At 35.3% G+C, this 23,353-nt stretch overlaps 1 pseudogene; it reads right to left on the reverse strand.

Moving 5' to 3' along the window:
• The window catches only part of LOC141494072 (polypeptide N-acetylgalactosaminyltransferase 11-like), a 78,648-nt pseudogene extending 58,684 nt beyond the window's left edge, over window positions 1-19,964 (reverse strand).
• Window positions 19,965-23,353: the final 3,389 nt, after the last annotated feature.

Genomic DNA, 23,353 nt, shown 5'->3' on the forward strand with positions numbered 1-23,353 from the left:
ATGTCTTCAGAGTATAGACTCAGTAGTGGTATTGCTGAATCAAAGGGAATACACATTTTTGTTGCCCTTTGGACATAGTTCCAAATTTCTCTCCAGAAAGGTTGGATGAGTTCACAGTTCCACCAATAATGTAATAGTGTCTGATTTCCCACAACCCTTCCAAAAATGCAAAGATCATTTTTTTTAAAAAAGAAGTGACAAGGTAGGGTGGAAAGATGAATTGATAGGGCATCAGTGAAAAGACCACTGGCTTTGAAATCACAGGGTCAGAGTTAAATCCTGCCTCTGACACTTAGATGTAGTAAGGACAATTAATCCTTACTACAAAAACATAAGCATCTGTAAACTCATCTGTAAAAATAAAGAGGCAAAGACTATATGATTCTAAGATCTCTTCCAGGTCTAAATACCTGCTCCTGTAATGTATAGGCTATGTGACTTGATAACCATGTTTTAAATCAATGTTCTGCCACTTACTACCTGTGTGTCCTTGGGTAAGTCACACACTTCTGGTTCTGCTTCAACTTCCTTTGATATAAAATGAGGGAAACATGATTTTTTGAATTAAATATATTATTTGAGTTTTACAATTTCCCTCCCAATCTTACTCCCCCGCCCCATGGAAAGCAATCTGTCAGTCTTTACTTTGTTTCCACGTTGTACATTGATCCAAATTGGGTGTGATGAGAGAGCAATCATATCCTTAAAGAAGAGATAAAAAGTCTAAGAGATAACAAGATCAGACAATAAGATATCTGGGTTTTTTTCTAAATTAAAGGGAATAGTCCTTGAACTTTGTTCAAACTCCATAGTTCTTTCTCTGGATACAGATGGTATTCTCCATTGCAGAGAACCCCAAATTGTCCCTGATTGTTGCATGGATGGAATGAGCAAGTCCTTCAAGTTTGATCATCGCCCCCATGTTGCTGTTAGGGTATACAGTGTTTTTCTGGTTCTGCTCATCTCACTCAGCATCAGTTCATGCAAATCCCTCCAGGCTTCCCTGAATTCCCATCCCTCCTGGTTTCTAATAGAACAATAGTGTTCCATGACATACATATACCACAGTTTGTTAAGCCATTCCCCAAATGAAAGACATTTACTTGATTTACAATTCTTTGCCACCACAAGTGATGTTTTTACCCTTTTTTCATAATCTCTTCAGGGTATAGACCCAGTAGTGGTATTGCTGGGTCAAAGGGTATGCTCATTTTTGTTGCCCTTTGGGTGTAGTTCCAAATTTTTCTCCAGAAAGGTTGGATGAGTTCACAGCTCCACCAACCTTGAAATAGTGTCCCAGATTTCCCACAAACTTTCCAACAATGATCATTATCTTTTCTGGTCATATTGGCCAGTCTGAAAGGTGTGAGGTGGTACCTCAGAGAAGCTTTAATTTGCATCTCTCTAATAATTAATGATTTAGAGCAATTTTTCATATATTGCTTTGATCTCCTCATCTGTAAATTGCCTTTGCATATCTTTTGACCATTTGTCAATTGGGGAATGGCTTTTTGTTTTAAAAATATGACTCATTTCTCTGTATATTTTAGAAATGAGTCCTTTGTCAGAATCATTAGTTGTAAAGATTGAAACAGATGATTTCTAAGAGTCATTTTAGTTCATAATTCTATGATATAATTGTTAGGAAATTTGTTCTTCCACCCAGCTTAAATTTGATTCTCTAAAATTTGCATCTACTGTTCTTAGTTCTACCATGTAAGACCAGCTAGACTAAGTATAATCCTTCTTCCACATGATAACTTTTCAAATATGTTTTATTTTCTTATAAATTTTAAAACTTTATTCATGATGTCTCCAAAGAATCAATGCTGTTTTTAAAAAATATCATATCTTTCATTTTTTGTCTTTAATAGATTTTTTCCAATTACATGTAAAGACAATTTTTAACATTCATTGTTTATAAAATTTTGAATTCCAAATTTTCTCCTTTCTTCTCTTCCCTCCCTAAAATGGTAAGTAATATTATATGATATGCATGTACAATAACATAAATCAAATTTCTGTATTGGTTATGTTGTTAAAGAAGAAACAGAACAAAAGAAAAAAATGAAAAAATAAAGCAAAAATAGCATGTTCCAACCTGCATTGAGACTCAGTTCTTTCTCTGGGTGTGGATAAATTTTTCTATCATGAGTCTTTTGGAAATGTTCAAGAATGTTTTTGAAAATAGTTATCATGCATTGGGGATGAGGAGTGGGTGTGGAAAGGGATGAAGAAAGAAAATCTGGCCTTTTCTTCTGCACGTTCTTTCAACCAACCCTTGGCATGGATTTGAGGCCCTTTGCCATTATAGCTGGCCTTCTCTTGACATGCTCTAGCTTAGCCTTGTCCTTGAACTGAAAAAATATATTCCAGATATGATCTCTAATCAGGATAGATGAATCAAAACTATCAATCAAGCAATAAACATTAATTAAGTATCTAGTTTGTGATAGATACTATAGGGAAAACAAATGTAAAAAAAGAAAGACAGTCCCTGCCCTCAGGGGACCTACAGTGTAACAGGGGAGGACAATACTCAAAGGGAAACTAAAAATTATATAGGGAGTGTGGGAAGATGAGCCCTGGGGAAGGTACCCTACATATGGGCATGATGCAAAAGTCAGAACACTCAAAGAGAAAAATGAGAAATGAGATATTCTTAGTTGAGCTTCCTCTTTAAATGGAGGTTTTGGAATTCTATGGAGTACTTGTGGAGAAAATCTGTTAACCTCTCATGTAAGACTTCACATTTGTTCTTAATAAATTTTAGTTTATTTGATTCAGCCTAATTTGGAGGCTGTCAAGATATTTTTTGTAATCTGACTAATTATCCAGTGTTAATTGTTCCTCCTAGTTTTGCCTCATTGACAACTTTGATAAAGATGTCTCCCATACTTTCATCTTAATCACTGCTAAAAAATATTCAAGAATACAGGACCAGGGCGGCTAGGTGGCGTAGTGGCTAAAGCACAGGCCCTGGAGTCAGGAATACCTGGGTTCAAACCCAGTCTCAGACATTTAATAATTACCTAGCTGTGTGGTCTTGGGCAAGCCATTTAACCCCATTGCCTAGCAAAAACCTAAAAAAACCCTGAACAAACAAACAAAAAAGAGTACAGGACCAAACACACATCTCTGGGGTGGGGTGGGGGGAAACTCCATAGGAAAACTCCTTCCAAATTGGCATGGTGCCATAAATGATCACTCTTTGAGTTTTTTTCACTCAATCAATCATTACTCCATCTAAATGTGTTCCTATCTACTGCATTTTTCCCCACAAGATTAGCATGAGACATTTTATCACATTCCTTGCTAAAACCTAGATATCTATAGCTATAATATTCATCAGACCTACCAGTTGAATAATTCTGCCAAATAAAGCAAATAAAGTTATTCTATCAAGACCCATTCATGATGAAACCATGCTTTGTCATCTTGCTTCCTTTACTAGATATTTGCTAACCAACTATTTATTAATAAATTCTAGAATTTTATAGGAATTGAAGTCAAGATAGCTCAACTGTAATTTGTAGAGTTAAATCTTTTCTTTGAAAATGGAGGCACTAGCTGTGTGTGGCCTTGGGCAAGCCACTTAACCCCATTTGCCTTGCAAAAACCTAAAAAAAAAGTGGAGGCTCTAGTTCTATAATACCTCTCTTATTCTCTTTTAAATATCATTGATAATGGTTCATCAACTGCATCTGCTAAGAGTTTTCAGGACACAAGGATAAAATTTATCAGTGTTAAATGACTGGAATTCATCAAGAGAAGCTAAATGCTTTCTTACATTCTCTTAATTTATCAAGTATAAACTACCCATTAGCCACATTTTCTATTCTTTCTAGTCTAAAGGTCATTCTCCTTGGCAGGAAAAAAAAGCAAAACAATACAAACAAAAGGAATTAATTAGTTCTGCCTTTTCTCTGATGTTGGAGGAAGAGAAATAAACTCATTTCAGAAGAGCTTCTAAAGCAAATTATGAGAAAAGTCAGGACTTTCATAGAACATCTGAACCTTAGAAGCTTCACCAGCAAAATGTTATATAATGTAAGCTCCTGTGATAAGGAAAAACCCTGCAAAATACTATATAATATAAAGTCCTAAGAAAAGGAAAAACGGATCACAGTCATTCTCTATAGACTAGAGATTGGAAGCAGCTATTATACATGGAATCAGTCAATCTTGAGCAATCCAAAAGTAGTTGTAAATAACTATCAGGTATTGAGCATTTTATGAAACTGAAGACACAAACAAGTGAAAAGAGGCTCTTTCCTCAGGAAGCTTACAGTATCCTAGGGGATATTATCTATACATGATAATTAGAGAAGATGGGAAAGAGTCATCAGGAACTAGAGATTAAACAAAGTTTGTGGTAGGACATGATTCATGAATGAAGCTGGGTGAGGTATGAGGTAGAGGAGAGAGTCCATTCCCCCCATGGGGATGAAAGTGGAAAGCTTATACAAAGAGATGCAAGTGGAAAAATGAAGAATCAAGCCTGAATAGCCAAATAGACTGGAATAGATATTGTATGAAGAAGGTAATATGCAATAAATTTGGCAAAGTAGGCTGGATTAAGATTATGAAGGCTTAAAATCCTTTAAATTTCAAACATTTGGTATTGTCCTAAAGACAATAGGGAGCCACTTAGGTCTAAGACTAACTCTTAGTTCTGAATCCAGTCACCATAGTCCAAATTTCATAGAGACCTCTCAAGCAGCATTGATATATGTCAAGAGTATACAAATTACTTATTCAAGTTTACACTCAAAAAGATTATTTTCTAGTTAGTAATTTTGGATTTTATATGCATCAGCCAAATTAAAAAAATCTCAAAGCTCTGATACTAAATTTGTACCTCTCCAAAGTGACCAGCACTAAACATATCACCTTCCAGACAAGCATCCTGATAAAAGCAATATGATCCCAAAGGTGCTTTTTTCTAAATTCCTTAAAAAAGATAATTGAATATATTTTTATTTGTTTTTATTAAAGATATTATTTGAGTTTTACAATCCCCCCCCCAATTTTACTTCCCTCCCCCCACCCCCACACAGAAAGCAATCTGTCAGTTTTTACTTTGTTTCCATGTTTTACCTTGATCCAAACTGGATGTGATGAGAGAGAAATCATATCCTTAAACAAGAGACAAGAAGTCTAAGAGGTAACAAGATCAGACAATAAGATATCTGTTTTTTTCTAAATTAAAGGGAATAGTCCTTGAACTTTGTTCAAACTCCACAGCTCCTTATCTGGATACAGATGGCACTCTCCTTTGCAGACAGCCCCAAATTGTTCCCGATTGTTGCACTGATGGAATGAATGTGTCCATCAAGGTTGATCATCACCCACATGTTGTTGTTAGGGTATACAGTGTTTTTCTGGTTCTGCTCATTTCACTCAGCATCAGTTCATGCAGATCCCTCCAGGCTTCCCCGAATTCCTGTCCCTCCTGGTTTCTAATAGAACAATAGTGTTCCATGACATACATATACCACAGTTTGCCAAGCCATTCCCCAATTGAAGGACATTTACTTGATTTCCAATTCTTTGCCACCACAAACAGGGCTGCTATAATATTTTTGTACAAGTAATGTTTTTACCCTTTTTCATCATCTTTTCAGAATATATACCCAGTAGTGGTATTGCTGGGTCAAAGGGTATGCACATTTTTGTTGCCCTTTGGGCATAGTTCCAAATAGCTCTCCAGAAGGGTTGGATGAATTCACAGCTCCACTAACAATGTAATAGGGTCCCAGATTTCCCACAACCCTTCCAACAATGATCATTATCTTTTCTGGTCATATTGGCCAATCTGAGAGGCATGAGATGGTACCTCAGAGAAGCTTTAATTTGCATTTCTCTAATAATTAATGATTTAGAGCATTTTTTCATATGGCTATGGATTGCTTTGATCTCCTCATCTGTAAATTGCCTTTGCATATCCTTTGACCATCTGTCAATTGGGGAATGGCTTTTTGTTTTAAAAATATGACTCAGTTCTCTGTATATTTTAGAAATGAGTCCTTTGTCAGAATCATTAGTTGTAAAGGTTGTTTCCCAATTTACTACATTTCTTTTGATCTTGGTTACAGTGGTTTTATCTGTGCAAAAGCTTTTTAATTTAATGTAATCAAAATCATCTAGTTTGTTTTTGATGATGTTCTCCAACTCTTTCTTAGTCATAAACTGCTCCCCTTTCCATAGATCTGACAGGTAGACTAGTCCTTGATCTTCTCATTTGCTTATAGCATTGTTTTTTTTATATCTAAGTCCTGTAACCATTTAGATCTTATCTTGCTAAAGAGTGTTAGGTGTTGGTCTAATCTAAGTTTCTTCCATACTAACTTCCAGTTATCCCAGCAGTTTTTATCAAAGAGGGAGTTTTTATCCTAATGGCTGGACTCTTTGGGTTTATCAAACAGCAGATTACTATCATCATCTCCTGCTTTTACACCTAGTCTTTTCCACTGGTCCACCACTATTTCTTAGCCAATACCAAACAGTTTTTATGACTGATGCTTTATAATATAATTTTAGATCAGGTAGGGCTAAGCCACCTTGTTTTGCACTTTTTTTCATTAAGCTCCTGGAAATTCTTTACTTTTTATTTTTCCATATGAATTTATTTACAATTTTTTCTAACTCATTAAAGTAACTTTTTGGAATTTTGATTGGTAGGGCACTAAACAGATAGTTTAGTTTTGGTAGAATTGTCATTTTTATTATATTAGAGCAGTTGATATTTGCCCAGTTATTTAAATCTGATTTAATTTGTGTGAGAAGTGTTTTATAATTGTTTTCAAAAAGATTCTGAGTCTGTCTTGGCAAATAGACTCCGAAGTATTTTATATTGTCTGAGGTTACTTTGAATGGGATTTCTCTTTCTAGCTCTTCCTGCTGTATCTTGCTAGACATATATAGAAAAGTTGAGGATTTATGAGGGTTTATTTTATAACCTGCAACTTTGCTAAAATTGCTAATTGTTTCCAGTAGTTTTTTTAGATGATTTCTTGGGATTCTCTAGGTAGAACATCATGTCATCTGCAAAGAGTGAGAGTTTTGTCTCTTCCTTCCCAATTTTAATTCCTTTAATTTCTTTTTCTTCTCTAATTGCTGCTGCTAACATTTCTAATACAATATTGAATAGTAGTGGTGATAATGGGCACCCCTGTTTCACCCCTGATCTTATTGGGAATGCCTCTAGCCTCTCCCCATTGAATATAAAGCTTTTTGATGGTTTCAAATAATAGATACTGCTAATTATTTTAATGAACATTCCATTAATTCCTATACTCTCTAGTGTTTTTAGTAGGAATGGATGCTGTATTTTGTCAAAAGCTTTTTCAGCATCTATTGATATGATAATATGATTTCTGATAGGTTTGTTGTTGATATAATTGAGTATACTAACAATTTTCCTAATATTGAACCAACCCTGCATTCCTGGAATAAATCCTACTTGATCATAATGTATTGTCCTAGTGATAACTTATTGCAATCATTTTGCTAAGATTTTATTTAAGATTTTTGCTTCTATATTCATCAAGGAAATGGGTCTATAATTTTCTTTCCCTGTTTTAACTCTTCCTGGTTTAGATAACAGCACCATATTGGTTTCATAGAAAGGGTTAGGCAGAGTTCCATCTTTCCCTATTTTTCCAAAGAGTTCATATAGAATTGGAACCAATTGTTCCTTAAATGTTTGGTAGAGCAGGGCAGCTAGGTGGTATAGTGGATAAAGCACCAGCCCTGGAGTCAGGAGTACCTGGGTTCAAATCTGGCCTCAGACACTTAATAATTACCTAGCTGTGTGGCCTTGGGCAAGCCACTTAACCCCATCTGCCTTACAAAAAACCTAAAAAAAAATGTTTGGTAGAATTCACTTGTGAATCCATCAGACCCTGGAGATTTTTTCTTAGGGGAGTTCAATGATGGCTTGTTGAATTTCTTTTTCTGAGATAGGGTTGTTTAGGTATTTAATCTCTTCTTCACTTAACCTGGGCAATTTATATTTTTTTAAATATTCATCCATTTCACTTAGATTATCAAATTTATTAGCATAGAGTTGGCAAAATAATTTCGAATTATTACTTTAATTTCCTTCTCATTGGTGGTGAGTTCACCTTTTTCTTCTTTCTTTTTTTTTAATCAAATTGACCAGAGGTTTATCAATTTTTATTGTTTTTCATAATACCAACTTTTGGTTTTATTTATTAATTCAATAGTTTTTTGCTTTTGCTTTTATTTAATTTCTCCTTTAATTTTTAGAATCTTTAATTTGGTATTTAATTGGGGATTTTTGATTTGTTCTTTCTCTAATTTTTTTAGTTGCATATTTAGTTCATTGATTTCCTCTTTTCTCCAATTTATTCATGTAAGCATTCAGACCTATAATATATCCCCTGAGAGTCACTTTGAATGAATCCCATAGGTTTTGGTGTGTTGTTTCATTATTATCATTATCTAGGATAAAATGTTTAATTCTTTCTATAATTTGTTTTTTGGTCCACTCATTTTTAAAAATGAGGTTATTCAGTTTCCAATTTGTTCTGGGTCTATATCTCCTTGGCCCAGTATTGCATATGACTTTTATTGCATTGTGATCTAGGAAAGATGTATTCACTATTTCTACCTTTCTGCAGTTGATCATTAGGTTTTCATGTCCTAGTACATGGTCAATTTTTGTATAAGTTCCATGTACTGCAGAGAAAAAGGTATATTCCTTTCTATCCCCATTCAGTTTCCTCCATAAGTCTACCATATCTAATTTTTCTAACAATCTATTTACCTCCTTAACTTGTTTCTTGTTTATTTTATGATTCGATTTATCTAGACCTGAGAGTGGGAGGTTGAGGTTTCTGACTAGTAGAGTTTTGCTGTCTATGTCTTCATGTAATTCTTTCAGCTTCTCCTCTAAGAATTTAGGTGCTGTCCCACTGGGTACATATATCCAGTATTGAAATAACTTTATTGTCTATGTACCTTTTAGAAGGATAAAGTTTCCTTCCTTATCTCTTTTAACACTATCTATTTTTGTTGCTGCTTTGGCTGACATAAGCATTGCAACCCCTGCTTTTTTTTTACTTGAGCTGAAGCAAAATATATTTTGCTCCGACTTTTTACCTTTACTCTATATGTATCTCTCTGCTTCAAATGAGTTTCTTGTAAGCAGCATATTGTAGGATTCTGGTTTTTAATCCACTCTGCTATTTGCTTATGTTTTAAGGGAGAGTTCATCCCATTCACATTCAAAGTTATGATTACTAATTTTTTTTGCCCTCTATGCTATCTTCCCTCTGTATTTTCCCCCCCTTCCCCCCTTTATCCATATTCCCCAGTATTTTGTTTCTGAATACCACCCCCTTTAGTGTGTTTGCCTTCCTACATCACCCCTCCCCTTTCTTTTCCCTTTCCCTTTTCCCTTCCCTTCCTTTTGTTGTTTCTCCCTTTTTCCCCCACTCCCCTTCCCTTTCTCTGTCCCCCCCTCCCCTTTTCCCCTTTTAATACTTGAAAGGTTAGATGTTTTATAAGTTAACTGAGTATGTGTAGGTTGACTTTAAGCCAAGTCTGATGAGAAGAAGATTCAGGTGTTTCTTATCTGCTCCCTTCTTCCCCTCTATTACCATAGGTTTTTTTTTGTACCTCTTATTGTAATGAGATTTACCCCATTCAATCCCCTCCCTCCTCCCTTCTCTTTCCTGTCTCCCTTTTTAAGGAGGTAGTATTTTTTAGATCATTCTATCTAAGTCATAGAAAATTCTGAGTGTCTGTCACTTCTAGTTCAGTATATTCTATTGAATAGAGTTAAAATTCTTGAGAGTTATTAGAGTCTTTCTCCCAAACGGGGTTAAAGCCAGTTACATCTCTTTAGATAATAGTCTCATGGATAGATCATGAATGTCCATCATTTCTGGCTAGGTATATTATCTCTGTTAGAGTTACAATTCTCAAGATTTATGAGTCTTTTTCCCCATGCTGGGATATAGCCAGTTTCAACTTACTGGATAGCAGTTTTTTTCCTTTTACCACCCTCTTTTTCTTTCTTTTTTTTTAACCTTTTCATGTGTCTCTTGAACCTCCTGTTTGATGTCCAAATTTTCTATTTAGCTCTGGTCTTTTCATCAGGAAATTTTGGAAGTCTTCCATTTCATTAAATGTCCATCTTTTTCCCCTGGAAGAGAAGGCTCAGCTCTGCAGGAAAGTAGATTCTTGGCTTCATTCCAAGCTCCCTGACTGCATTCCAAGCTCCCTTGCTCTTTGAAATATCTTGTTCCAGGCCCTTTGATCCCTTAATGTTGATGCAGCCAGGTCCTGCGTGATCCTTACTGTGGCTCCTTGATATTTAAAATCCTTCTTTCTGGCTGCTTGCAGGATTTTATCTTTTATCTGATAGTTCTGGAATTTGGCCACAACATTCCTTGATGTTTTCATTTTAGGATCTTTTTCTGGAGGGGATTGATGTATTCTTTCAATAACTACTTTGCCCTCTGATTCCATGATATCAGGGCAGTTTTCCATCACTAGATCCTGTAATATTAAGTCCAGGCTTTTTTTTCTCTTCAGTGTTTTAAGGAAGTCCTATAATTGTCAGGTTGCCCCTCCTTGATCTATTCTCGAGGTCATTGGTTTTGTTGATGAGGTATTTTACATTTTCTTCTATTTTTTCTACTTTTTGATTTTGTTTAACTGACTCTTGCTGTCTTATGGAGTCATTAGTTTCTGTAGACTCCATTCTTTTTTTTTGGGGGGGGAGGAGTTTTCTTCATTAACCTTTTGCAACTCCTTTTCCAATTGGTCAATTCTACTTTTAAAAGAGCTTTCCATTTGACCAATTGAGGTTCTGAGAGAATTATTTTCTTTTTTGCATTTGCCCAATTGAGGATCTGAGAGAATTATTCTCATTTTGTATTTGTCCAATTGATGATGTGAGAGATTTATTCTCATTTTGTATTTGTCCAATTGAGGATCTGAGAGATTTATTGTTTTCTTGTTACAAGGTATTAATTGTCTCTCCCAAATTTTTAAGCTCCTTCCTTATTTCTTCAAGGAAGTCTTTCTGTGCTGAAGACCAGATCATATTCTCCTCAGAGGTTCTGGGTCTTTTTGAGTTAGGGTCTTTCCCTTCCAAGAATTTTTCTATGGAACCACTTTTCCGCTGACCTTTCTTCATTTTTCTAAGACCTTGAGTTGGGGAGGGGCTGGCTCACAGGGGCTTGGGATTGTTAAAGGCAATTTCTCTGGCTGGCCAGTAGGAGGTGTTGGTTGCTTTCTCTGGAGTGTCTGTGACCTTGATTGAGGCCTTCTCCCTTTGCTTGAAGGGAGGAGTTGGAGCTATTGAATTCTTTTGCCTTCAATCAATGGTGGGCTTTACTGTAACCTGAGGTCATTCCTCTCTCAATTGTCAGCTGGGCTGGTTCTTCTGATCATGCACCTGTGCCTGAGGCAGAAGTAGTTTGCAATTGTTTGTTCCTGGAAGAGGTCTGAGCTGTAATGGAGGTGTGGACTCTGAATTCCTCAGACCAGAGGAGCCCAGGGATGGTGTCCATAGCTCTCCTGCACTGGAACACCCCCCACCCCCCACCCCGTCCTCAAGCTCCCAGGGGACAACACCAACACCAGTGCCTCTGCTCCCTAGTTGACTCAAGCCCCTGCCATCTAGCTCCACTGATGATCCAGCAGGTCTGGCTCTTGGGCCCTCAGACACTCCGCTCCAATTCAGCTGGCTCCAATTCAGCTGTTAATCTCATTGATCGGGGCTGATCCTCCCTCTGAGCCCAGACTCACCTGCCTGAATTCATCCAGTGCTGCTGGGGGAGACAAATCCTGAGGTAGATGTTCTTTCTCCTGGCTTTTCTTTCTGGGTTTTGTGGGTCGGATTGCTTTTAAGAAGTTTGTTTCATATGATAGATGGGGAAAGATCAGGAGACTTTAGAAGTGTGCCTGTCTTCTCTCTGCCATCTTGGCCAAAAGTGATAATTGAATATTTATTTTTTTTTTATATTTAGATTGCATTTTATATAATTGAATATTTAAAAGAAGAATCAAGCCAACACCAAGGATAGAGATTTTGGAGTTATTAAAACCCAAGTTCAAATCTTGCTCTAGATACTTACTAGTTGTGTGACTATGGGCAAGTTACTCAATCTCTTTTAGCTTCAATTTCCTCATCTATAAAATTAGGGATAACAATAATACCAACTCTCAGCATTACTGAGGATCAGAAAAGATATAAACTTAAAACTGATATTTAAATTATTAATAGAATTATTATGATTATGACTATCATTATTATTATAAAAGATTATTAAGAGTAGCCAACAATCAGGTTTACAAGGTCTTTCCATAACAGAGGAATGATATATGAGCCAGATGACCCAAATTCATCAGGGTCATAATGTGTATGATATACAGAATATTGGACTTGGAGTCAGGAAAACTGGGTTTGAATCTAGACTCTGACCCTTACTCATTTGTGTGTATGTAAGCAAGTCATTTAATCTCTTTGGGCCTTAATTTTCTTATCTTTAAAGAAGAGATAATAATAGTTATAGTACCTGCCTCATAGGATGATTGTGAGGATCAAATGAGTTAATGAATGTAAAGTCCTTTGGAAACAAAAGGGCTCTATAAATGTCATTATTATTATCTCTTTATTTATCTCTGGTAACAACTTCCAACTCAGATGTTGTTTGACCCTTTCCAGTGTAAAGATCATTTTCCACAAGAGAACCAGAAAAAACATCTATTCTTAGCTATCAGTCAGACATGTAGTAGTAGAAAAGTGAATATTTTAATATGTTCTAAAACATATTTTGTTCATTACTTTAAATCATCCATAATAATAAATCATTCACAAAAATAAATAAATAACTGCATCCTTTGGTTGTTATCATCCAGAATTTTTCTACTGTGTTTCTTCTTTTAAGGAATCCCCACTCTGACAGTTGTTGGATACTTAAAGTATATGAGACAATAATATCCCAAGATAACAAAAAAATTAGAAAAAAAAAGAGTCTGCAAATAGTATTAAAATGAAGCAATTTAAGTACCTGAATATCAGTTTATAGTCCAAATATTTATACTAGGACATGAAAAATTTCAAAAGACACAACAATCTTGAAATATAGAGATTTATTTAGAAACTATGAGGCAGGCACTATGACTATGATTAGAAACTATTTAAAAACCAAGGTAGAGTCTGTTTTCCAAAGTCAAAAGGCATTTAGGATAATATAAGTCTAAAAGTACTTTCTAGGAATATGGTCATAGTTCTACTCTTAGACATGTGACCTTGGGTCAGTCATTTTATTTCCTTGGAGTTCAATAAAGAGTTTGAGTTAGGTGATCTCTAAGATATTTTGACAGCTCAAATCATGAGTTGATGATCCCAAATTATTTTGTTAGATGGTACTTTGTTTTCAGTTAAACTACCTTATTTTCTTCTCTGGTCTTATGGTTTAGGACAGCATTCTTATACCTTCAAACCTTTCCAGGGCAATTCATTTTAAACTATTAAACCTAATTACTTTTTTGTTTTTTACTAATGCTGGCAGTTTTCTTCTCTTTGGCCTTATCAACATAGTTGTATACAAAATTCAAAGGGTAAAATATGTTTCCATTATTATACTCCAGGTTTATTCCTGGGAGTCAGGAAGAAAACTAGTAGATATTTGTCAAAATGTAAAACAAGAAATGTCCCCTTAGTTTCTTTCTTACCCATCACTGAATATTTTCATCTCAACAGTATAAAAAATTAGTAACCCCTGAGAGTTTATTTCTTGATAAGTGAATTCATATTGTAAAAAATAAGTCTATGGACAGCTAGGTGGCACAGTGAATAGAGCACTGGTCCTGGAGTCAGGAGGACCTAAGTTCAAATTCAACCTCAGATACTTAATAATTATCTAACCTTGGGCAAGTCACTTAAACCCATTGCCTTAAATAAATCAAATTTTTAAAAATACAAAAAATAAGTCTATACAATGACCATCCATGGAATAATGATGATGATGATGATGATGTTTGTCCTTCATTCTCACAGAAGAACAAACCATACATGAAATACAATGGTCTACTATGTTGCCAGCAATTAAAGTCAAGCTGACTGAACTATAGATTTCCACAGTCATATTAGTTGCCTTTCTTCTTATCTCTATAATCTTTCAAAGATCACTGACAGTGACTGAACAACCACATCTATTACATTTTTCAGGACCCTGAAACATGTATTCACATAAATATCCCAACAGACATGTACAAATGTGTTTATATATATGCATATATATAAATTTATATATATATTTATATTTATACACATATAGGCATGAACAGGTGTCACAGAAGAGAAAGTGCAGTTTAAAACTTTAATAGCCCTTTGAAACATATTTGTAGAGATAGATTGACAGAAAGACAGACAGATAGATAGATAGATAATAGATAGATAGATAGATAGATTTGCCTAATACTGCCATTTTTGTTCAGTTCTTCCCAATCCAAAAATTATTCTGCATCTTCAGCAGAGAAAACAGAATAAAAGAGTTCAGTAAGTTCTGGCTTCTCTCCACTGACTTTTTTTTTAATCATTCCCATCAGTTCTGGGAATTTGTTCCTGTCTCTTCTTTAATCCTTCTGTTCTTCAAAATAGCTTTTACAGCAGTTTTCATTGACCATGATTTTCTTCTTCAACTTTGGCTAACACTTATCACTTTTGTTAAAGGAAGATGCTACAATTTCATATTCCAAGTCACATTCCACATCTTTCTTAAAACTAAAGTTTTTTTCTGGCACCCATGTTAACTTTTTTAACTATGCCCATTTTCCTTCTCGTTAGAATGAGTTCTTTTTGTCTTCAGAATTTAATTCATGAGAGCATCTATCCTTCCTGAAATAACTTCAGTCTGTTGGATCTTCCTATCCTTTCTCTGAAGTCTTTGAACATTGCTCTTCCAAAATCTATCATGCACGTTAAGTCTATACCTGGCTTTCCCCTCGTCTAATACAATTTCTAAGATGTAGTTATCACTTCTCAAAGATTTCCATGATTTCTGCTTCAACAAGCTAGTCAGTCTTGGCTAGTCAGAATCAGATCTGGAATAGAAATTTTCTTCTATGGTTGCTCTACTTTCGAAGAAGAACTATCATAAATGCAAGTAAGGAAATTATTAGTTACTCTGATTTTGACAGAGAGAATTACAATAAGTTTTTGGATATCAAAAACCCTTCAGCACTGCTACATCATGCCTCAAGATAGACTTGGTTCCCTAAACTCTTTTTCTATTTAATTTATCTGATCAATTGATCGATAGTATATTCTGAAGACTATCACTTCTATTTCTGCACTTACTACTTTTTACACAAATAAAGATATCTAATTACTCTGTATGTATGCATATTTATGTATGAATATGTATGATATACATATATGTATAAAGATTATATATAGAGAGAGAGATAGATAGATAAATATGTATACATAAATTTTTTTTAGCTATACCATTCCCTTTGAATAAGCTTTACTTTTCCAGTCATATTCTAATACTGGATTCCATTCCTCAAAGTCTCAATGATATCTTTGAGGTTAAATTTGCTTTCCAGATTTAGGATCTCTAGTCTATTTTGCTTGTTATTCATATTTTGTAACTTTGAGTAAGACATCTAAGGCCATGGATTTTGTTGCTTGCTTTCTTGAATTTTGCTTTGTGTCAACTTCCGAGTGTCTCTACTTCATACATTATGATGCATAGATGTAGTTTTCACTACACTACTTGTTTTTCAGCTTAAATTCCCTTTAAATGGATTTGTTGGAATCCAGGCAAATAGTTTTACCAGTCTTTTCTGAGAATATTCCTTCTTTGGACAAATACTTATTACTCCTATATTATAACCAGAAACTCAAATCTCCTTCTCAGATGCCATCTTTTCAACCAGTTCTACATTTCCTAAGTGTCTTCCTCCTTTAAAATCCATACTTTTGATTAGCAGCAGTGACAGAAACCACTTACCTGGCCTTTTGTTCAAGACCTAATGATCTTAATAATTTAATTGCAATTTCAAATTGTTTCCTGTCACAAAACCACTCTCTTAGCAATATTTTCTTGGTGATACTATATGGCCACAAATTGGGGAACAATCTAATCTCAAAAGAATTATTGTAATAAATAACTCAGAGATCAATGCAGTGATGCACAGTAGGCATAAGCAGGATGAAAAAAGTTACTAAGGATGATGTGCTTGCAGAAAGTGGTGTAAAAGCAATTATAGAGCATATACATGACCAAAAAATAAATATGGGTTTATCAAATATAAAAAACTCAGATAGTATATTAGTATTCTAAAAATACTTATAGGAAGAAGGAAAACCTCCCTTTCATTTTAGCATATTATTGTCTGTGGAGGATTTATGGGAAAACTTGGTCAAGATTGATTGAAAAGGTATGATCTATGTCAAAAGGAAAAATGAAATCACAGCTTGTTGAAAGTACCAAATTAAATATGGTATCTAAATTGCCATAGTTCAAATCTGGCTTCAGACACTTAATAATTACCTAGCTGTGTGGCCTTGGGCAAGCCACTTAGCCCCATTGCCTTGCAAAAACACTAAAAAAAAAAAGAATTGAGGAGGAAAGAAGTCAAGTATATTAGATTAAAAGGCATATATGAAGACTAGAATAGGATACAAGTATGGGAAGCATGGAGGAGCTACTTCATGGGTCTACATAAAAACAAAAAATTTAGTCATTTTACTGAGAACAATATGAAATTTAATTTTTAAAAAGGCAAGATGAGTTTTTATTGTGACCAAAAGGACAAATTCCTAAGCAACATTTAGTTGAAAATACAATTAAGAAAAAAAGCATTTTTTTCTAAATCTTCAATGATTAAATTATAATCTCAAAATAGCTAATAATGGAAGCTAAATCCACTTACTCAGTTCATGAGAAATCACTTTGTTATTTGTGGCTTTAATATCTAACTTATTTTCAACACCATTTTTTAAACTGTGGTCTTATTTGCTTTGGGAAGTTGGAAAAATAGACAGAGAATTTTGTAGGAAATGTCTGATGGGATCCAGCACTCTTGAGGGGTACATTCTTGAGAAGTTGGTTCACTTCAATATAATTTAAATAAGTAAAGAGCAACACATACAGATCAAAGAAACAATGACCAAAATGGTGATTATTTATATTCTCATTGCAATTTCAATTTCCTGTGAGAGAAAGTTCTTTTAGATGCTTACATGTCATTTAAAATAAGCTACTAAATCCAATTCAATATTTTAAAAAATCAAATAAACAAACAGCATTCTTTTGAAAGCAAATGAAAAAACAATAATGGTCCCAAAGAATAAAAATAAAGCAAAACTGGGGGACTGTGGACAGAATGTTGTATACAGTGTTGGACATAGTTGCTGCACCAGATATTTGATTTGGCTATTTTTCTTTGCTGCAAGGGAAGGTTCAGTTTCAGGGGATATTGTGTGGATGTAATCCATCCAGAAATGTCTGTGATATGGATACAAAAGGCATCAATGGAACTTATTTTAAATTACAACAGTCCCTCAGGTAAAAGATCTCATTTCTTAAATATAAAAAGGACTTGTCAAATCTATAAGAATGCAATTTCTTAATTGATAAGTAGTCAAATGATATGAACAGGCAGTTTTTTAATAAAGAAATCAAAACAATTTATAGTCATATGAGAAAATACTAAAATCATTATTGATTAGAGAAATGCAAATTAAAATAACCTTGAGATAACATTTTACACCTATGAAACTGAATAAAATGATTGAAGGGGAACGTGATAAATGTTGGAGGAGATGTGGAAAAATTGGGACCTTAATTCATTATTGGATCTGTGAGGTGATCCAACATTTTGGAGAGAGATTTGAAATTCTGCTCAAAAAGTTTTTAAATTACCTATAGTCTTTGATTCAGTCATACTACTATTAGGTCTGGTTTCCAAGATGATTAGGGGAAAGGTAAAGGAATATGCATGTTCTAAAATATATATAGCAGCTCTCTTTCTGGTGGCAAAGAACTGGAAGTTGCAGGGATGCCTGTCAATTGGGGAATGGCTAAACAAATTGTGTTGTTATGTTTATGATGGAACATTGTTCCTCCATAAGAAATGCCGAGCTCAATGATTTTAGAAAAGCATGGAGAAACCTCCACAAAATAATGAAAAGCAAAATGAGCAGAACCAAGAGAATGCCGTATTCAATAACAGCAGTATTGTTTTAAGAACAATTTTGAGCAACCAGGTCATTCTATTATAAATACCCAAATTAACCTTAGATCCAATGGAGAAAGATGCTCTTTTCATCCAGAAAGGAATATTGCTGTGGTGTGGGAAATGATCACCTGGTTAATATAGAAAAACATGAATGTGTATATGCAGATATTATCCACAATTAATTATAGCCATCTTTCCCCCTCAATAACAAGACTCTCCAACTTTTAAATTGAATGCATTGAAAACTCACCCACTCAATCAGAATTATTATTGTTATTATATACTCCTGACTCAGTTCCTTCTTTTGACTTCTCCCCCTCCTCATCAGCAGCTTTGCCCACCTTGGAGATGTCCCTTTCCTGAACACTGCTCTTGGGACTGACTGTCATTTCATGAGGACTCCTACCATTTTCACTTTGCTCCTGTTCAATTCAATCTCTAGATGTTTCTACCTTCTTTTCAGCAGCTTTCTCCCAGTCCACCTTTCCACTATGTGTTCCTTATGTGATGTCTTCCTTTTAAAATGTAAATTCCTCAAGGATAGGGATTCTCTTTTTTGGTGTGTGTTTATATCTCAGTGGTTTAGCATAATATCCAGCAAATGGAAAGGGCTTAACAAACTTCTACTTAGCTAGTTACTGTCCAGTCCATGCACAGCCTTCTGGTAGTTAGAGAACAAGAAGTTTTATTTAATAAATAAGGTTCTCTTGACCCTACGTATTATGAGAACTTGGTTCCCACGAATGGATAAACTCTCTCATCATGTAATAGGGCTGGCAATTTGAAGCCCATTCTCAGATCACACACAAGGGACTCTAGCTTGGCGAGCCTGCTTCAAGAAGCTCATGCTAATGTATAAAGTAAGGATTTTGCTCTCCACTTCAAAGCATGCATAAGTAGTCTATGACTGCTTCTTGTGTCTGAGCCAGAACTCAGTGAAATACAAAGGACAGTAAACTTGTAAATCTTGTTGGTGAGCGATGCAATCAACATCCAGATGGGGAGATAGGTAACAGTGGTGGTGCCATCAGCCTCCTGCTATGTTAAGTCGTGTCTAAGACATTGCCACCCTACTTAGGGCTTTCTTATCAAATATACTGGAATGGTTTGCCATTTCTTCCCTGAATTCATTTTACAGATGAGGAAACTGAAGCAAACAGGGTTAAGTGTCTTGCCCAGGGTCACCCAGCTAGTAAGTGTCTGAGATCACATTTGAACTCAGGAAGATGAGTTTTCCTGACTGGAGGTCTGACACTCTATCCACTATACCACCTAGCTGCCCCTGCAGGTTCCTGCTACTAGTTACCTATTTCCCTGCACAAAAGTTGCCAAGAAAATAGTGCCTCTGTTTCTTTTCCTCTTCATGTTTGTTCTTTCCTAGTCCTAAGAGGAATATCAGAGACAGAATAGACTACTCTACATACTTTTTTGTTTGTTTGTTTGTTTTAGAATTTTGCAAGGCAATGGGGTTAAGTGGCTTGCCCAAGGCCACACAGCTAGGTAATTATTAAGTGTCTGAGACTGGATTTGAACCCAAGTACTCCTGACTTCAAGGCTGGTGCTTTATCCGCTATACCACCTAGCTGCCCCCCACTCTACATACTTTTTAGTTTCCAATGTCAGAACTATTAGGGGCTGAAGACTTAGAGTCCCTTCCAGGGTTTGTCAGCATCTAGGCTGACTAACAGTACCTTGCACAGTGACAGGATGCTCATGACAGACATGCTCAGTAGCAAAAACTAAAAGAGAGGTGTAGGCTAACTGCTAGTGTAACAAGAGTACAAAATGATTCTGATACAATTATATATATATATATATGTATGTGTATATGCATATCCATTATATAATATATATTATATATAATATATATTATATATATATATATTATATATAGCATCAAGTTGAATATTTCAGGGAAGACTTTAAGAAGGAGGTAGCATCTAAGTTGAGCATTGAAAGATGAACAAATTTTTGACAAGAAGAAGATATTCCAGATAGAGGGAGCAGCAGGAGCAAAGGTGTGGGTATCAGAAAGTAGACAGTGGGCATAAGGAACTGTGAGTGATCCAGATTGTCCAGAGTATAAATATTTGGGGAAATAAGGTTGTAAGAAAAGGTTGGGTCTATGTTGAAGAAGGTCTTCAATAAATTACTCTTCAATAATGTCATCAGTTCCCCAAATTAAATAAAGGGCTACTGATCAAGGTAACATAATTAGTTTTGGATGAAGAAGTTTCATTTAAAGTCACAGGCACACTTGTTAGTCCTCTAGCAATCACATTCAGCAAAATAGATGAGCTTTGTTCATTCATGCTTGATTGACTTCTGGTTTGTTTTCTTTTTAATATTTCCCTTTTCATAGAGAAAAATAAAAACAAAATCATTAACATTACAGTATATAGTCTCTTTTTAAAAATAAATCCATGAAGCTCAAAGCATTTTGCTTTGGCCAGCAGTATTCCCTCCCAAGACATCCTTCTATTATTAAAAATGAATAGGTAAAAGACAGCCCCTGCTCCCAAGGAGCTTATGTTCTAATAGTGGAAGACAACATATAAAAGAGAGCTGAGAAGAGGGTCATGGAGTGAAAGTATGTGAGTTAAAAAGTATTTATTAAATGACTAACTTTTGTTGTACTAAGCACTAGGCTAAGTGTTGAGGATACAAAGAAAGACAAAAAGACAGTTCATGTTCTTGAGGAGCTCACAGACTAATGAGAAAGATGACATGAATGCAACTGTAAAAACAAGATATAGATAAATAGATATGTATATACACACACACTATATATATATATATATATATATATATATATATACATATATAATATGTATATACTACACTGAAGTCAGAAGGACCTAAATACAAATCTGGCCTCAGACACTTACTATGTGACCTTGGATAAGTCACCAAACAGTGACTTTTAGTGACTTGACCAAAGTCACACAACTAGATAATTATTATGTGTCTGAGGCCATATTCGAACTCAGATCCTCCCGACTCCAGGACCAGTGCTCTTTCCACTGCATCACCTAGCTACCTTTGGATAAGTTACTTAAACCTGATTGCCTTGCATCCAGGGACATCTCCAGTTGTTCTGATTCATATCTGGCTCCTGAACCCAGCTGATTCCAAAGGAAAAAAGTGAGAATGGGGCCCTCACTCAAATCCAATTCATGTTCTTGTCATGGCATCACCTACTTCCCTGATATATCTTCTCCAAGAATGAAGGACAGTCATCATATATGTGCTATAACTTGACAATAATCAATAGCAGGAAAGCACTAGAATTAAGGGGAATCAAGGAAAACTTCTTGTAAAAGGTAGGATTATAGGTGGGACTTCAGAGAAGCCAGGAAGCAAATATGAAAAGAGAGAGAACAGGAATGGGGGAAAGTCAATGAAAATTCCAAGAGCCTAGAGATGGAATGTGTCCTGTGAGGAATGATAAAGAGGCTAGTGTCACTGAGTTGAAAATATTAGGAAGATAGGAAGGGAGCAGGTTGCTAAGGACTTTGAATGACAACAAGGATTTCATATTTTACAATTATAGAGTCACTGAAATTTATTGAATGGGGGGTTAGATATGTGCTTTAGGGATCAAATATTTGTAAAGTGCTTAAAGGTATAGTGTCTAATATATAGGAGATACTATTTAAATGCTTATTCCCTTCCCTTCGCCCTTCAGAAGCTCTTCCATCTAATAGTTCATGGAAAATGGATTAGAGTAGGAAGAAACTTGAGGCATGGAACCTGCTGCAACAGAACAGGCATGAGGTAATGAAAGTCTACACCAGGTGCTGGCAGTATCAGAGGAAAGGAGGTGAGTTATATAAAAGATATTACAATGGTAAAATGGGCAGGATGGTTTTGGGAGGAACTAACACTGGGACGAGTGTTCATAGGCTTCTGAAGCATAATGGCAAAGTCAATTTAGTGAGGCACATTCTCAAATTGGAGATTCTGGGAAAACTCACCAATGGGAGAAGGTGGCTACAGGAAAATCAGTTTATTGCTACCAATTCATGAATGTGGTAACATGCCAGATAAGGGGAAAGAGAAATTACAGGCTACTTACTCTGACAAAGTATAATTTGATTCAGTTTTATTTAGCAAACATGAAATATTTTTGATATGTAAGGCACTATGATAGCTACTAATGATATAAAGTTGAAAAAACCCTACATATACTGTCTCTAGCCTCAAAGAACTTATACTCTCATGGTGGAAATACAGTATGTATGCAAATAAGCATGACACAAGATGAAAGAAGAGCAAGGGAGAAATTCAGACACAATATTCTAGGAAATTCTGGGAAGAATTTTGTTTGGAGGGATCAGGAAAAATTCCAAGCTTCATTTTGAAAGAACAGGAGAATCTAGTGAGAAGAGTGTGTTCTAGGCTTGAGGAATAGTTGGACATGAAGAGGAGGAAAAGGGCAATTTGAGGGAAAAGTTAGCAATCTAGTTTGGTTGAAATGCAGAATACATGAAAGGGAATAGTTTGAAATAGGGCTGGAAAGTTAATTTGGAGGTAGGATTGCATAGGATTATAAATTGAGATGTTTGGATTTTATCTTCCTAGACAAGAATTGTTCTAGACAAGAGGATCATGACATCAGGGATGTGATATCATGACATGCCAAATGAATTGAATTTAAATGAGGGAGGGCTTGTCCAAAGTCAGCAGCCTCACTTTTTTGTTCATCTGGGTCCTGTGGCTGGGTATAGATCAAAATGATTGGAGATGGCCCTGGATGCAATGGGAGACCTTGGCTTTTTTAGCTAAGATCTTTGATGCTTCTCAGTTTGACCCAAGGTAATTCCCATTCAGTGATTAAGGCTAGATAGGAAAAAAAATAAGTCAGAGAATGACCAATATAACAAAATGACACACTCTCTTCACTACCTGATACACACACACACACACACACACACACATATAAATGATATAGGCATATCATTGAAGCTGTCTGAGTCTCAATTTATTAATTTTCAAAATGTGGATAATATTAGTTACTACTCATATTGTTGTGAGAATTAAATGAGATGAGTTATGCAAAGAATTTTGCAAACCTTAAAATACTCAATTTTGCTTGTTTTGTCTTATTTTC

Source organism: Macrotis lagotis, chromosome 7, assembly GCF_037893015.1.
Source record: "Macrotis lagotis isolate mMagLag1 chromosome 7, bilby.v1.9.chrom.fasta, whole genome shotgun sequence".
In the NCBI taxonomy this organism is placed as follows: Eukaryota; Metazoa; Chordata; class Mammalia; order Peramelemorphia; family Peramelidae; genus Macrotis; species Macrotis lagotis.